Consider the following 17,888-nt stretch of genomic DNA (forward strand, 5'->3'; position numbering starts at 1 on the left):
TAAGCAAAGGAGGCTAGCTGCAACTTTTCTAAAATAGCCCAGACAACGAAGCAACGTTCACGCGATGACGAAGACCTTCTGCGCTGCTTCACACACCAAAGTAAATCAGCCAGCCACAAGCCACCAACATCTATGGCAACAGAAAGAAGGCAACATCACTCTAACATCAACATCGGCAGCAGCAACACCATGAAGTAAAACAGTTCACTTCGAGACGTTCTCGTGTGTAGTCATCCATCATTAGATTTTAGCTTTTTGTTACAAAATTTTGTGCCAACAAGGAAAACGCAAAAACCATAATTTTTTTCCTCCCGACACTCTATGGACCTTCTAAAACGACATTTAAAAACTACTTTTGTGCGTGAGTTGTTTTTTCTTTGAATATCGTGTTAGTTGAAACGGCCCGTTGTCTAAGGTGTGTTTGTGATTTTAAGTTGCGAATTAAGTTTGAGCGTTTGATTTTTCAAACATTTTGAGTGAGGCAATTAATCGATCATTACACAGCCAATAACAATAATCGACGGATGTAGACATACTAACGAAATTAAAAATTCATTATTGATTTTTGCTTAATTTAATGCGTAAGTTTTTCTTAGAGATTAATATTTTACCCATATATTGTTGTTCGTATGTAGTACAAACCATTTATGAAAAATTTAATTTTTACCTTTATCCAAAACCAGAATAAATAAGGCTTGGCAGAAATATTTTTTTTTAACACAAAACTATTTTAATTTTTGAGAACAATGAAGAGATTATTTGCAAAAACTGCAAATTTATCCATAAACATTCCAGGAACTGGGCTAAACTTCTCACAAATCAATGAGTGCTGCCCGATTCAATTTTAAGCTCAATGATAAGGGAACTCCTTTTTATAGGCGAGTCCAAACGGCGTGCCGCAGAGCGACACTTCTTTGGGGAGAAGTTTTTACATGGCAAAGTACCTCACAAATGTCGCCAGCATTAGGAGGGGATAATTACCGCTTAAAATTTTTCTGATGGTCCTGCCAGGATTCGAACCCAGATGTTCAGCGTTGTAAGAAGAGGGATCTGGAGGGTGTTTGATATCTGCTGTAAAGACAAGCTCTGATTAGAACACTATATAAGGCCCAATTTAGTTTTTACGTTAAATACTGAGCTTTATATGGGGCTAAAGTCAGTCCGTTTGTCTGTCCGTCTGTTCACCGAAATCACGATAGGGTTTGAACGAATGAAGCTATCCGCTTGATTTGCACAGATATTCCTTATTGCTTTAGATCGTTGAGGATTGCAAATGGGCCATTTCGGTTACGATTTGGATGTAGCAGCTCCCCATCGAAGAACTCCCCATTAACTTCATGAGCCCTTAGAATCCACAAAATTTTTGTGGGATTTGTTGACATTTTGTATGACAAGTATTTTATACTCTCCAACAATGCCCGGATTTTACCTATAGATATTTTCCATTACCCCAATCCTATCATGATTTGCTTGGGGGTCCATTTGATATGCATACCATTATGCACTCCATTGCTGCTCTATATGAGCAGAGCTTTCCCTAAACTGTTGGATCAGATGAGTGAAGTATGCCATTGTGCTCTATTACATTTGCTGGGTTATGGTTGAGCCAGGGCAAATCTTGGATACCCACAACCATGGATTCTGTTAAAAAGTTAACCTTATTTTCTCAGTTTGTATCGGGTTTTCTAATAAGGACTTGAAAACTTTTTTTTTTAATACAGCGCAAACCATTTGAGATGTTTCGCTTGAAGTACAGTCAAAACATTTATTAAAGGAACTCCACTTCGTTCATATGGCCACCGTTCGTTCATATGGCAACGTTTGCATCTGTCAATATGTTGGACCCAATTTTCAATGACTCGGCCACACATTTCAGCAGAATCTTTCGCTATTTACCGTTCAATGTTGGTCCTGAGCTCTTCCAATACCGTCGGCTTGTATTGTAGATCAATGACTTGACGTAGGTTAGGTGAGACAGTCTGCCATCAGACTCACTTAGATGTTTTCGTCCATTGTGATACCACAGGATCAGAAGAAGGTAGATGCCTTCTAGTTCCTACCGTTGAATCATCCATATCCCTTTAAAAAGCCCAATAACTTGCGAATGATCACAACCGCTAAATCCGACAGGATCTCAAAGAAATGAGAACCTAAAGTGGAACCCCTTTTGACTGACAGAGCGAAACACACACACAGAAGGTGTTCTATAGTCTCTTCTTCTTCTTCGATGTCCTCACAGATTCTGCAAAAGTCGTTGCTGGCAACCTTCAGTCTGTCGGTATGTTTTCCGATTAGACAGTGGCCTGTCATGACGGACACAATGATTGAGATGTCTGTTATAGCCAAAGCAGTAGACATCTTTAGCAAAGCAAAGCAGTAGACATCTTCAAGTCTAGATTAGGTCACATAGTTTTGGAATGCTCACAGCCCCCTCTTTGTGACCATCTATCATTCGTTGTCCTTCGGGCTTGGTCCTGAAAACTTAGCTTACATGTCGCTAGAGGCATACTCACAGATTCCAGTATCCCTGGAATGTGTAGGGTAGTTCCTAGTCTCGCATGCTCGTCCGCCTTCCAATTCCCTGGGATATCTCTGTGGCACGGCACCCAGAACAGGTGAAATTTTAATTTGCCAATCGTCGTAATGACATTATATTTTAGCCATTTCTCCACTTCCTTAATTGGAAGGACCTCCACTTGATACATGACTAGTTCTAGGTCTTTAGAGTACACACCAAAGCCTACCTGGTCGTTTAGTTTGCAAGCATCCGTATGGAAGTCTATGTAACTTTTGTTACTAGGGATATCATAGTTCCAATCGGTTCTAACAGGAATAGTGGTACAGTACTTATTATCAAAAAGCGCCTCAGATAGGGTGTAATCCACATTGCCTGAAACATCGGATATTGTATCAAGGATAACACCGCCGGATCGGATATCTAGAATAGTCTCTAGTGCCCTAGTAGGCGTGGTCCTCATCGCTTCGGATATGCCAAGACAACATGTTCTCTGAACTTGTTGTATGGTCCTTACGTTGCACTCCATAGCAGTCCAACAAACTATTGAGGCGTAATTAATCACGCTCCTGTAGATCCAGTGGACTTTCCTCGGGTTCAGGCACCATTTCGAGCCTACGGCCCGTCTACATAGTTCCCAACATCTGTGAGCCTTCTGAGTACGCTGCTTAATGTGATTCTTCCAATCAAGTTTCCTATCGAAGATCACTCCTAAGTATTTGACCTTGTCACATATCGAAATCGTTTTATAGAGGAAACGTGGTGCGTGAAATTGGCCCACTTTTGTGCTTCTTGTGAACAGGCAGATTTCAGTCTCCTCTAGGTTAGCATTGAGACCCCTGGTCGCATGCCATATGCAAGACCTCCTCGGCCCTTCTTCATAGCTCGGATTCTTACCCCTTAGAAATAATATAACATGGTCTGCATAGCAGACGGGTTCAAATCCCTCCTCAGTCAGCATCCGTAATAGGTTATTTATGGTGGTCACCCAAAGTAGTGGCGGAAAAGGCCCCCCTGTGCAACTTTCTCTCTTATATTTATTTAATGGAACCCACAATTTATCCACCTGCTCCTTAGAATATGGTTTATCCAGTCTCTAAGGACCCGGTTCACCCGGTACTTGTCTAATGATTGTGTACATCTTGGCATCGAAGGATTCTTCTATTTTATGTATAGCCTCGTGCGTGGCAGTCTCCGCCGACCTCCCCTGGACATAGGCCTGCCTTTTTGTATTTGAACAGTTCGCTGTATGACCTACTCTTACTCATGGTATCCACAATACGTTCCATGGTTTTGAGTAGAAAGGACGTAGGGCTTATAGGTCTGTAGGCCTTTGGTGTCGCAAAACTTGCCTTGCTGGGCTTGGGTATAAATACCAACCCTGCCTCCTGCCAAACTTTCGGAGTATATGCAAGTCTTAGTCACGCTGTGGAAATACAGGCCAGATGGGGCGCCAGATATACCGGCAGTATATACTGAAAACTTTTCACTTTCACAGATGACGTTTGGACACTATTAGCAACCATTGCTGTCAGCACGAAAAACTTAACTCAAATCACCTAATATTACTACATTACATACGAATTCTATTTAAGCTCGAAAATCACAATTTTTAATAGGCCACCTAACTGTTAGTTGTACAAGTTTGCAAATTACAATTTTTGTTTTAACTCTCCTAACAGCTTTAGTCATTGCGTGATAGTAAAACAAAGGTCAAAGATCTATTAGTACTACTACTACGGGGTGTCTTTTTTTTATGGCTTTCTTGTTTCATGTTTTTTCTTTTCCTTATTTGTATCTCTTTTTCTCATGGTACCGTTACTTTAACTAGACTTATCAAGCCATTCCATGCCATAAAAAAATTATCAACTTTGGCTTTGTTGGCAATAATACTATCATTATCTTAACGGGTGGACGGCAAGTGCAAAAGAGCAACAACATTTAAACAAGAGAATATCATCATAACATCAACAGTTGCAGCAGCAGAGAAAATCCATCCATTTACATGAACTTGTAGAGATGTATATGTCTGCTGATATCAAAAACAACAACTGTGGTGATTAAAGTAATTAATAATCAAAAGTTACTACAACAATTGCAACAACGCCATCTAGACAACTAAGTCTTCTATATTTGGATAATGAATGAATGTGGTGTTGTATGTGCGTTTTCTTGTGTTGCAAATGGGAAAAATTGTTGTAATGCCTCCGGACCAATAAACCACAAAGATATTTAAGTTACTGCAGCAAATCATTTGATATGTGCCTAGTTCAACAACCTGTTATACCATCTGCCAGTAAGTGATTGAGGTTGGTTGTTGTGGTTACAATGTCTAGGGGGCCAGGAAACATACAAAATTTTCAAGTCGTAGTGCATTGAATCTACAGAAAGTGCATAAATCTACAAATATTTATATTTTGATGGGGGCAGAGAAGTAATCAGAACGTCTGGCTCAAACACTTAAAAGAAATTATGCTGACATTCGATAAATTTGTAAGACTCAACGACACTTTTTGCATTAGAAAACTAGGTATTTATTTTTTTTTTAAAGAATAAAGGTTTACGCAGCCCCCCTGTGCATGCACAGACTTTTAAACTTTCTCTTCCTCTTTTACCTTATTTTCGCTTCACTCGGCGTTACGAGCCTTTGTTCTTTTCATAATGGATTCATTTTCCGCATGCAGCGCCAAAAAGGAGCATTGATAATCTTTGCATTTTGGGGAGTTTGAAGCCATCATAATATGTTTCTCCTCCACTCTTGCACTTTGAAAAGTTCTTTGTTTGAAAAATTCTTTTTCCGCATACAACAAAGACTCAGTTGCTGGTCCTTGTGATGTTACTTCTTCTTGGTGGCCCCCAAAACCTTACCAGTATGTATGTCAAATTGTTCTAAGTCTGTTGTAACAACGCTGCAGACGCCCCAACACAAACATAAATACCTCCAATACATTCGGCGTGCGGTGTGCTCCAATACAAAACAAATGTGGTATACAAACGCATACTCACTCAAAGTAAGTGAGAGCATACACAACAACGGCATAGAGAGAGAGAGAGAGAGAGAGCGAGAGTTGTGAGAAAGAGATCCCCTTCTAAGAAGAGTTCATTAAACCGTTGCAGTAACAGGGCAAACAACCTACCAAACAACCCATTTTTGAAACCATAACAAACATGACAAATGGCAATAAAGAGCGCAACAGCTCCACAACAGCTGTTTGTGGGGAAAAATAAAAAAACAAAACAAAAAACCAAAACAAACGACGCGTAACTATCGCTAAAGCAAACAATTGTTTGTGCTTTTTTATGCGTTTATACTACACACATATCTATGAATATATACACAAAAGTATATATGACAAGCAAGTGCTTTAATCCTAAAATATGCCAAATGCTTTAATTTTAAAAAAATATATAAAAAAATAGAAATTATTGTCAAGATTTCAATAGAAATTTTTTACAAGATTTTATTTCTAAAAGAAATTTAAACCAAATTTAATTTCTATAGAAAATTTTCTCAAAATATTATTTCTATAGGAAACTTTGTCAAAATTTCATTTCCATAGGAAATTTTGTCAATATTTAATTTTTATAGGAAATTTTGTCCAATTTTCATTTCCGTAGGAAATTTTGTCAAAATTTTATTTCTATAAGAAATTTTGCCAAAATTTTATTTTTATGGGAAATTTTGTCAAAATTTCATTTCTATGGGAAATTTTGTCAAAATTTCATTTCTATAGAAAATTTTGTCAACATTTCTTTTCTATTGGAAATTTTGTCAAAATTTCATTTCTATAGAAAATTTTGTCAAAATTTCATTTCTTTATGGAATTTTGTCAAAATTTCATTTCTATATGGAATTTTGTCAAAATTTCATTTCTATAGGGAATTTTGTCAAAATTTCATTTCTATAGGGAATTTTGTCAAATTTTCATTTCTATAGGGAATTTTGTCAAAATTTCATTTCTATAGAGAATTTTGTCAAAATTTCATTTCTATAGGGAATTTTGACAAAATTTCATTTTTAAAGGAAATTTTGTCCAAATTTCATTTTTAAAGGAAATTTTGTCCAAATTTCATTTCTATAAGAAATTTTACCAAAATTTGATTTCTATGGGAAATTTTGTCAAAATTCATTTCTATGGAAAACTTAGTCAAAATTTCATTTCTATAGGAAATTTTGTCAAATTTCATTTCTATAGGAAATTTTGTCAAAATTTTATTTCTATAGGAATTTTTGTCAACATTTCTATAGAAATTTCTATGGGAAATTTTCTAGAAATTTCATTTTCAGAGGAAATAATGGATATTTAATTAAAATTTAATTTTTCTACAAATGTTTCGTCGAGTTATGCCATTTGTCAATTAAGGCAAAAATTAGTGTTTAAATATTTTATTCATCATGGGAAATTTTTCTGCTAACTGCTTGAAATATTTCTCACGTTGTTTTTGCCAAGTTTTGCTTTGGGAAACTCATAGGGAATTTATATCGGTTTATTCATGTTTTTTTTTTTTTGCTTCCAACGTCATTCATTGTGGCTAATTTGATGAGCCATGTGAATTTTTGTAATGCTTACGGTAAACAATTTTTTTAAAAAAAAATTCTGCTCATAAATGTTTAGCCACCGTTGTTCGATGTTGTTTGCCACAATTTAGTAAGGAATTGATTTTTCTTTAATATTTGATTGAATGGGTGGATACAAACGCTACGCATTATATTCACGCACAGTAGCTTAAAAATTAAATAATTTCCTATACGCAGTTCTCAAAAATAATATATATTGTTTATAATTTATTAAAAAAAGAAAACACGCATGCAGATAAGGAAACGATTCTACGCCATATCCGAGTATCAAACTTTAAATTACGCCTTAAAAATGTTTGTGCGATTTAACTAAGGTAGCTTAAAAAATTTTATAGACATTTTGGTTGTAGAGAAAATATTGTCAACATTTTTTTTCTAAAGTAAATGTCAAATCTTCATTACCAAATTAATGATAAATGATGATAAATCACAAATTGTTCCCATAATATATTTCTATACCCTCCAACAAAGAATGGGGGTATACTAAATTCGTCATTCTGTTTGTAACACCTCGAAGGTGTTCTATAGTCTCTTTTTCCTCGATGTCCCTACAACTGCGCTAAGTATGGTTCAATTCGGTCCATGTTTTGATATAGCTGCCATATAAACCGATGGTGGATCTTGACTTCTTGAGCCTCTAGAGGGCGCAATTCTCATCCGATCCGGCTGAAATTTTGCACGTGGTGTTTTGGTATCACTTCCAACAAGTTTGTTATGTATGATTCAAATCGGTTCATAATCTGATATAGCTGTCATATAAACCGATCTTGGGTCTTGACTTCTTTAGCCTCTAGAAGGCGCAATTCTTGTCCGATTTGACTGAAATTTTGCACGTAGTGTTTTGGTATCAATTCCAACAACTGAATTAAGTATGATTCAAATCGGTTCATAATCTGATATAGCTGTCATATAAACCGATCTTGGGTCTTGACTTCTTTAGCCTCTAGAGGGCGCAATTCTCGTCCAATTTGACTGAAATTTTGCACGTAGTGTTTTGGTATCAATTCCAACAACTTAATTAAGTATGATTCAAATGGGTTCATAATCTGATATAGCTGTCATATAAACCGATCTTGGGTCTTGACTTCTTTAGCCTCTAGAGGGCGCAATTCTCGTCCAATTTGACTGAAATTTTGCACGTGGTGTTTTGGTATCACTTCCAACAACTTAATTAAGTATGATTCAAATCTGTTCATAATCTGGTATATCTGCCATATAACCGATCTGGGATCTTGACTTCTTGCGCCCTCTAGTGCCGCAATTCTCATTCGATTTGGCAGAAATTTTGTACAACGGCTTCTCTCGTGACCTTCAACATGCGTGTCCAATATGGTCTGACTTGATCAATAGCTTCATACAGCTCCCATATAAACCAATCTCCCGATTTTGCTTCTTGAGCCCCTACAAGGCGTAATTCTTACCCGAATGAATTGAAATATTACACAATGACTTCTACAATGTTCAGCATTCATTTATAGTCCGAATCGGACTATACCTTGATATAGCTCCAATAGCATAACAGTTCTTATTCATTACTCTTTATTTGCCTAAAAAGAGATACCGCGCAAAAAACTCGTTAAATGCGACCCCTGGTGGAGGGTATATAAGATTCGGCCCGGCCGAACTTTGTACGCTCTTACTCGTTAATTATACTCAGACCCTACCACCAGATGGCTTAGATTTCATTCTATTATTCTTTGTTGTCGGAAAATATCTTTGAAATATGTTGCGATTTTAGTTTTCGTAGTTGTTGTTGTTTATTTGCACAATGCTGCTTATCTTAATGTAAAATTGCAAAAGTATTTCATATTAATGCAAGTTGGCATTCTTTGTGTTCGCCATTGTGTCTGGTTTCAATTTGATGTTGTAATTTTTATTGACGCCACCAAGTGCACCATACCATACATCCATCACCTCACTTTTTGTAGCAACAGATTATAATGAACAGACATTGGGTAGATATTAAGAGAATATAACAAAAATATGGTTTTAAAAGGGATCTGTTTTTCCTTTAAAAATATATAAAAATATAGGGTGGCCCATTTATGGGTTGTTTTTTTTTAACTGATTGATGACTACTCTGGACTATGCTTCTTTGAACATTTAGAGGAGTTTCATGATTTGAAGATCCAAATTGAATATTCATTCAAATCGAATCTGAAATCCATCAATCCAGCAATGGATTCCAGTACCACAGTAGTGTTGCAGTGTCTAAAAACTCAATAAAAGGTTTGATGGATTGATGGATTTCAGATTCGATTTGAATGAATATTCAATTTGCATCTTCAAATCATGAAACCTCTCTAAATGTTCAAGGAAGCATAGTACAGAGTAGTCATCAATAAGTTAAAAAAAAACAACCCATAAATGGGCCACCCAATATTTATTTTTTATTTTTTTTTAAAAGCCATTTTTTTTTTGTTTTGGTTGAATTGAAGTTTGAACTCTTTGAGAAAATTAAAATTTGTTTAAATATTTTCCCATACCACCATGTTCAACATCAATTGAATGAAACCAACTTTCAAAGCCGCAAGTGTTAAAACAACACTTACAAATCAACACTTTTTTTTCTCCAAAGTTTGTTCGAGAAATCGTTTCTTTGTTTCCTCCATATCTGGTTTTTATGGCGGCCCGAGAAAGATCATTAAAAACTGTCTGCTGCAACCAATTTGTTTATTGCCCTCAAAAAAAAAAAAGCGAAGAAAAAAAGTTGTGCGGTTTTCTTTGTGATTAGTTATTGCGTTTTCCTTTTTTTTCGCATTGGCCTCGTTTGTCTGTCCATGTGGCTTTTATCTACATAAATGGACTTTTCCACTCTTTTATGTTGTGGCAGCACTTTGTGGTTTAAATATTTACCCAAGGCAATTGAATCGACAAGGGCAAAGAAAAGCATTGGCATGGCCACAGCTCCATCAGCAGTCCATTATGCATCAGCTCGAGTCAAGCCAAACCAAGCCATTGGACTTCATCAATTTCGATGAAGACGAGATACTTTTATTTGGTTATTCTCTGTGTGAGGCACCCGATGGCAACCGATATGTTTCTTTTTTAAGCATTTGAGCATCTTTTATTTTCTTTAATTTTCAGTTTATTTTTATAATAGTCTGATGGAGGATTTTTCCAGCCTCATTTCTTTCTGTTGATCGTATAGAGAATTTCTTAAATAACCGCAATTGCATTCCCGGCCATGGTGGGCTATGTATAAACGGAAGCAGCAGCATGTAAATTTTAAAGGCATTCTGCCCACCACTCAGATAATTGAACTATAAAATCTGACAAGCGAAAAAAAAAAAATAATAATGACCCCAAAACAAATTAGGGCCATTAATTTCTGCAGAAAAATTTTCCAAAATATTAAGAAAAAATTTTGTCTAAATTTAATTTCTATAGAAAATTTTGTCAAAATTTAATTCCTATAGGAAGCTAGCCGAAACGGGCCCGCTCCTCTGCGCCTTCTTTAATTCTCTAATATCTTTTTAGGGTGGAGACACTTCGCCCTGAATGCGTGCCATTGTAGCCAATGATGCTGAACGCGTTCGAATCCTGGCAAGAACATCCGACAAAGCGGTGTTTATTCCCTCTTAATGTTGGTGACATTTGCGAGGTACAATGGCAGGCATTTTTTTTTTTTCATTTAAAAAATGTTCCCCAAAGATGTGTCGCACTGCGGGATGCCATTCGGACTCGGCTATAAACAAAAGGTCCCTTATTATTGAGTTTAAACTTGAATCGGAAAGCACTCATTGATGTGTGAGAATTTGCCCCTTCTCGGTTCCTGGTGGTAATGTTCTTCCTTAGGGTAATGTTCTCATTAGGGGAGGGATGGCACCTCAGATATTTCGACTCAAATATGGATATCAAATTCGTGCTACACTTTTAAATCCCTTTAATTTGAGCCCCATATTGTCAAGACAGGTAAATATGAACCGTTTGCAGGGTGTTTGGGGCTGGAGCGGCCACCGGCACTTTGCACTGAAATTAGATATCAAATTCGTTCTTTATTCCCAACGGAAATGAAGTTCAGTTTAGGGGGTGCTTTACGACGTACCCCAAAAAACTTGGCTCCAAAATTGAATATCAAATTCGTTTTCTACTCTCAAATAGCTTTCATTTAAGTCTCATATTGTCATAATGGGTCAAATAACCCATTTGACGTATCCTTTGGAGAAAAAGCGCCACCTAAACTTGAACGCAAATTTCAATGTCATATTCGTAATTTACTCCCTAATACCTTTCATTTGAGGCCACCGTAGCGCAGAGGTTAGCATGTCCGCCTATGACGCTGAACGCCTGGGTTCGAATTCTGGCTAGACCATCAGCTGTGGTTTTCCCCTCCTAATGCTGGCAACATTTGTGAGGTACTTTGCCATGTAAAATTTCTCTTCAAAGAGGTGTCGCACTGCGGCACGCCATTCGGACTCGGCTATAACAGGAGGCCCCTTATCATTGAGCTTAAACTTGAATCGGACTGCACTCATTGATATGTGAAAAGTTTGCCCCTGTTCCTTAATGGAATGTTCATGAGCAAATTTTGCATATTGACCTTTCATTTGAGTCCCATATAGCCATGGTCGGCTAATGTGCCCATTTGGGTGTAGGCGACCTCCCATTACTTGGACCTAATGTTTTATGCCATATTTGTAATCTACTGCCTAATACTTTTCATTTGAGACCCATATTGACATGAACTTCGAATAAATCTGTTTAGAGGAGTTTTGGGGTTGGGGCCCGCTGGGTATTTGGACCCAAATTTTAATACCGTTTCTGGTCTCCAATACCTTTCATTTGATATTGTGCCCATCGGACCACTTTCGGATATCGGTGGTGTTTTTGGGGTTAGGGGGAGGGTCCATCCCCCTTCTGATATCTAAAAATTATATAGCCTATGTTTCCTTCCAGACAAACGTACACAATCTATGAAAATTTTAAGAAAATCGGTTCAGCCAGGTATCATATAGTCATAATGTTTTTAATGGCGTTATTGAGGGTTGGCGGGACTCCCTTTACTTCGATATGATTTTGCATGCCAGATTCGAAATCTACTCCCGAATACCTTTCATTTGAGCCCCATATTGAAATGAACGCCCAATATGTCTGTTTGAGGGAGTTTTGGGGTCGGGGCGCGGCCCGATTGATACTAAGACTCAAAATTTTAATACTATATTCGTATTCTACTCTCCAATACGTTTCATTTGATACCTATATTGTCCCGATCGGAACACTTTTGATTTTGGGTTGTGTATTTGGCATAAGGGGAGGGTCCATCCCCCTTCTGATATCGAAAAATTATAAAGCCTATGTTTCCTTCTAGACCAACCTACACATTAAGTGAAAATTTCGAAAATCTATTTTGCTGTTTGTTTGTTCCATATAGACTGAATATGGAACAAACAAACCGAGTCCCATATATCCGTGATTGGTTAATGTGTCCATTTTGGGCGTTTGTGTGGGTGTGGTGTCACCTTCTATACTTCGACATGAATTTGTATGCCAGATTCATTATCTACTACCGCATACTTTTCATTTGATACCCATATTGTCCTTATCGGTCCATTTTAGATTTTGGGTGGTGTTTTTGGGGTAACGGTATATTATAAAGCCTATTCCTAATTCCTGACCATATTCGTAATCTACTCCCGAATTCTTTTCATTTGAATCCCATATTGTCATGATCGTCAAATAAACCTATTTTAAGGGGTTTTGGGGCTGGGGCGGTCCCCAGGTACTTTGACCTAACTTTTATAATAAAACTCATACTCTACTTTTGAATACCTTTTATTTGAATCGCATATTGTCCCAAACGGTCTACTTTTATTTTTGGGAAGTACTATTGGTGTAAGGGGAGGGTCCCCCTCTTCTCGATATCGAAAAATAATACAGCCTATGTTTCCTTCCAAACCAACCTACACAATCTGAAAATTTCCATACAATCGGTTCAGCCGTTTTTGAGTCTATACGGAACAAACCGACATAAAAACAAACATACAAACAACCAAACCAACACAAATTGAACCTTATATATAAGATTTTGTCCGAAATTCATTTCTATAGGAAAATTTGTTAAAATTTCATTTCTATAGGAAATTTTGTCAAAATTTCATTTTTATAGGAAATTTTGTTAAAATTTTATTTCTATAGGAAATTTTGTCAAAATTTCATTTCTATAGGAAATTTTGTCAAAATGAAACCGTTTACAGGAAATATAATATGGACCACGCTCTTTTCGAATCTATTCAATTTGGAGCCCTAAGTATTAAAGAACCAAAGATATTGACAATTTTTGGAAAATTTTGGTCATTTATATACATGATGTCCCATTTTGCAGAGATAATGGCCCACTGTGGCCAACTGGGAAATAGTGGGCTGAAACCGTTTACAGGAAATATAATATGGACTACGCTTTTTCCGAATCTATTCAATTTGGAGCTCTAAGTATTAAAGAAACCAAGATATTGGCTATTTTTGGCAAATTTTGGTCATTTATATCTATGATGCCCCATTTTGCAGAAATAATGGCCAACTGTGGGCAACTGGGAAATAGTGGACTGAAACCGTTTACAGGAAATATAATATGGACCACGCTTTTTCCGAATCTATTAAATTTGGAGCCCTAAGTATTAAAGAAACCAAGATATTGGCCATTTTTGGCTAATTTTGGTCATTTATATCTATGATGCCCCATTTTGCAGAAATAATGGCCCACTGTGGGCAACTGGGAAATAGTGGACTGAAACCGTTTACAGGAAATATAATATGGACCACGCTCTTTCCGAATCTATTCAATTTGGAACCCTAAGTATTAAAGAAACCAAGATATTGGCCATTTTTTTTTGGCAAATTTTGGTCATTTATATCTATGATGCCCCATTTTTCAGAGATAATGGCTCACTGTGGCCAACTGGGAAAGAGTGGGCTGAAACCGTTTACAGGAAATATAATATGGACCACGCTCTTTCCGAATCTATTAAATTTGGAGCCCTAAGTATTAAAGAAACCAATATATTGGCCAATTTTTTGGCAAATTTTGGTCATTTATATCTATGATGCCCCATTTTCCAGAGATAATGGCCACTGTGGCCAACTGGGAAATAGTGGGCTGAAACCGTTTACAGGAAATATAACATGGACCACGCTCTTTGCGAATCTATTAAATTTGGAACCCTAAGTATTAAAGAAATCAAGATATTGGTCATTTTTGGCAATATTTGGTCATTTATATCTATGATGCCCCATTTTGCACAGATAATGGGCCACTGTGGCCAACTGGGAAATAGTGGGCTGAAACCGTTTACAGGAAATATAATATGGACCACGCTTTTTTCCGAATCTATTCAATTTGGAGCCCTAAGTATTAAAGAAATCAAGATATTGACCATTTTTGGCAAATTTTGGTCATTTATATATATGATGCCCCATTTTGCAGAGATAATGGCCACTGTGGCCAACTGGGAAATAGTGGGCTGAAACCGTTTACAGGAAATATAACATGGACCACGCTCTTTCCGAATCTATTAAATTTGGAACCCTAAGTATTAAAGAAATCAAGATATTGGCCATTTTTGGCAATATTTGGTCATTTTTATCTATGATGTCCCATTTTGCAGAGATAATGGCCCACTGTGGCCAACTGGGAAATAGTGGGCTGAAACCGTTTACAGGAAATATAATATGGACTACGCTTTTTCCGAATCTATTCAATTTGGAGCCCTAAGTATTAAAGAAACCAAGATATTGGCCATTTTTGGCAAATTTTGGTCATTTATATATATGATGCCCCATTTTGCAGAGATAATGGCCACTGTGGCCAACTGGGAATTAGTGGGCTGAAACCGTTTACAGGATTATAATATGGACCACGCTTTTTCCGAATCTATTCAATTTGGAGCCCTAAGTATTAAAGAAACCAAGATATTGGCAAATTTTGGTCATTTATATACATGATGCCCCATTTTGCAGAGATAATGGCCCACTGTGGCCAACTGGGAAATAGTGGGCTGAAACCGTTTACAGGAAATATAATATGGACCACGCTCTTTCCGAATCTATTCAATTTGGAGCCCTAAGGATTAAAGAAACCAAGATATTGGCAAATTTTGGTCATTTATATACATGATGCCCCATTTTGCTGAGATAATGGCCCACTGTGGCCAACTGGGAAATAGTGGGCTGAAACCGTTTACAGGAAATATAATATGGACCACGCTCTTTCTGAATCTATTAAATTTGGAACCCTAAGTATTAAAGAAACCAAGATATTGGCCATTTTTTTTGGCAAATTTTGGTCATTTATATCTATGATGCCCCATTTTTCAGAGATAATGGCTCACTGTGGCCAACTGGGAAAGAGTGGGCTGAAACCGTTTACAGGAAATATAATATGGACCACGCTCTTTCCGAATCTATTCAATTTGGAGCCCTAAGTATTAAAGAAACCAAGATATTGGCCATTTTTTTTGGCAAATTTTGGTCATTTATATCTATGATGCCCCATTTTGCAGAGATAATGGCCCACTGTGGCCAACTGGGAAATAGTGGGCTGAAACCGTTTACAGGAAATGTAATATGGACCACGCTCTTTCTGAATCTATTAAATTTGGAACCCTAAGTATTAAAGAAACCAAGATATTGGCCATTTTTTTGGCAAATTTTTGGTCATTTATATCTATGATGCCCCATTTTTCAGAGATAATGGCCCACTGTGGTCAACTGGGAAATAGTGGGCTAAAACCCGTTTACAGGAAGTATAATTGGACCTTTCCGAATATATTCAATTTAAAACTCTAAGTATTAAAGAAACCAAGATATTGACCATTTTTGGCAAATTTTGGTCATTTATATACATGATGCCCCATTTGCAAAGATAATGGCCCACTGTGGCCAACTGGGAAATAGTGGGCTGAAACCGTTTACAGGAAATATAATATGGACCACGCTCTTTCCGAATCTATTCAATTTGGTGCCATAAGTATTAAAGAAACCAAGATATTGGCCATTTTTTTTTGGCAAATTTTGGTCATTTATATCTATGATGCCCCATTTTTCAGAGATAATGGCTCACTGTGGCCAACTGGGAAAGAATGGGCTGAAACCGTTTACAGGAAACATAATATAGACCACGCTCTTTCCGAATCTATTAAATTTGGAGCCCTAAGTATTAAAGAAACCAAGATATTGACCATTTTTTGGCAAATTTTGGTCATTTATATCTATGATGCCCCATTTTGCAGAGATTATGGCCCACTGTGGCCAACTGGGAAATAGTGGGCTGAAACCGTTTACAGGAAATGTAATATGGACCACGCTCTTTTCGAATCTATTCAATTTAGAGCCCTAAGTATTAAAGAAACCAAGATATTGGCCATTTTTGCCAAATTTTGGTCATTTATATCTATGATGCCCCATTTTGCAGAGATAATGGCCCACTGTGGCCAACTGGGAAATAGTGGGCTGAAACCGTTTACAGGAAATATAATATGGACCACGCTCTTTCCGAATCTATTCAATTTGGAGCCCTAAGTATTAAATAAACCAAGATATTGGCCATTTTTTTGGCAAATTTTGGTCATTTATATCTATGATGCCCCATTTTTCAGAGATAATGGCTCACTGTGGCCAACTGGGAAAGAATGGGCTGAAACCGTTTACAGGAAATATAATATAGACCACGCTCTTTCCGAATCTATTAAATTTGGAGCCCTAAGTATTAAAGAAACCAAGATATTGACCATTTTTTGGCAAATTTTGGTCATTTATATCTATGATGCCCCATTTTGCAGAGATTATGGCCCACTGTGGCCAACTGGGAAATAGTGGGCTGAAACCGTTTACAGGAAATATAATATAGACCACGCTCTTTCCGAATCTATTCAATTTGGTGCCATAAGTATTAAAGAAACCAAGATATTGACCATTTATGGCAAATTTTGGTAATTTTTATATATGATGCCCCATTTTTCCAGGATAATGACCCACTGTGGCCAACTGGGAAATAGTGGGCTGAAACCGTTTACAGGAAATATAATATGGACCACGCTCTTTTCGAATCTATTCAATTTGGAGCCCTAAGTATTAAAGAAACCAAGATATTGACCATTTATGGCAAATTTTGGTAATTTTTATATATGATGCCCCATTTTTCCAGGATAATGACCCACTGTGGCCAACTGGGAAATAGTGGGCTGAAACCGTTTACAGGAAATATAATATGGACCACGCTCTTTCTGAATCTATTAAATTTGGAACCCTAAGTATTAAAGAAACCAAGATATTGGCAATTTTTTTGGCAAATTTTGGTCATTTATATCTATGATGCCCCATTTTGCAGAGATTATGGCCCACTGTGGCCAACTGGGAAATAGTGGGCTGAAACCGTTTACAGGAAATATAATATGGACCACGCTCTTTCCGAATCTATTAAATTTGGAGCCCTAAGTATTAAAGAAACCAAGATATTGGCCATTTTTGGCAAATTTTGTTCATTTATATCTATGATGCCCCATTTTTCAGAGATAATGGCTCACTGTGGCCAACTGGGAAAGAGTGGGCTGAAACCGTTTACAGGAAATATAATATGGACCACGCTCTTTCCGAATCTATTAAATTTGGAGCCCCAATTATTAAAGAAACCAAGATATTGGCCATTTTTGGCAAATTTTGGTCATTTATATCTATGATGTCCCATTTTGCAGAGATAATGGCCCACTGTGGGCAACTGGGAAATAGTGGGCGAAACCATTATCTCTGCAAAATGGGGCATCATAGATATAAATGACCAAAATTTGCCAAAAATGGGCA

The 17,888-nt window shown here is 37.0% G+C and overlaps 1 long non-coding RNA gene across 1 annotated transcript in view; it reads left to right on the plus strand.

Annotated features, from left to right (window-relative positions):
- Window positions 1–217: 217 nt before the first annotated feature.
- LOC131997259 (uncharacterized) overlaps window positions 218–17,888 on the plus strand; it is a 40,193-nt gene continuing 22,522 nt past the window's right edge. Inside the window, exon 1 of the long non-coding RNA XR_009398155.1 lies at window positions 218–415. This is a non-coding gene — a long non-coding RNA (uncharacterized LOC131997259). The remainder of the gene's footprint in view (window positions 416–17,888) is intronic.

This window comes from Stomoxys calcitrans, chromosome 4 (assembly GCF_963082655.1).
Source record: "Stomoxys calcitrans chromosome 4, idStoCalc2.1, whole genome shotgun sequence".
Taxonomy (NCBI): domain Eukaryota; kingdom Metazoa; phylum Arthropoda; class Insecta; order Diptera; family Muscidae; genus Stomoxys; species Stomoxys calcitrans.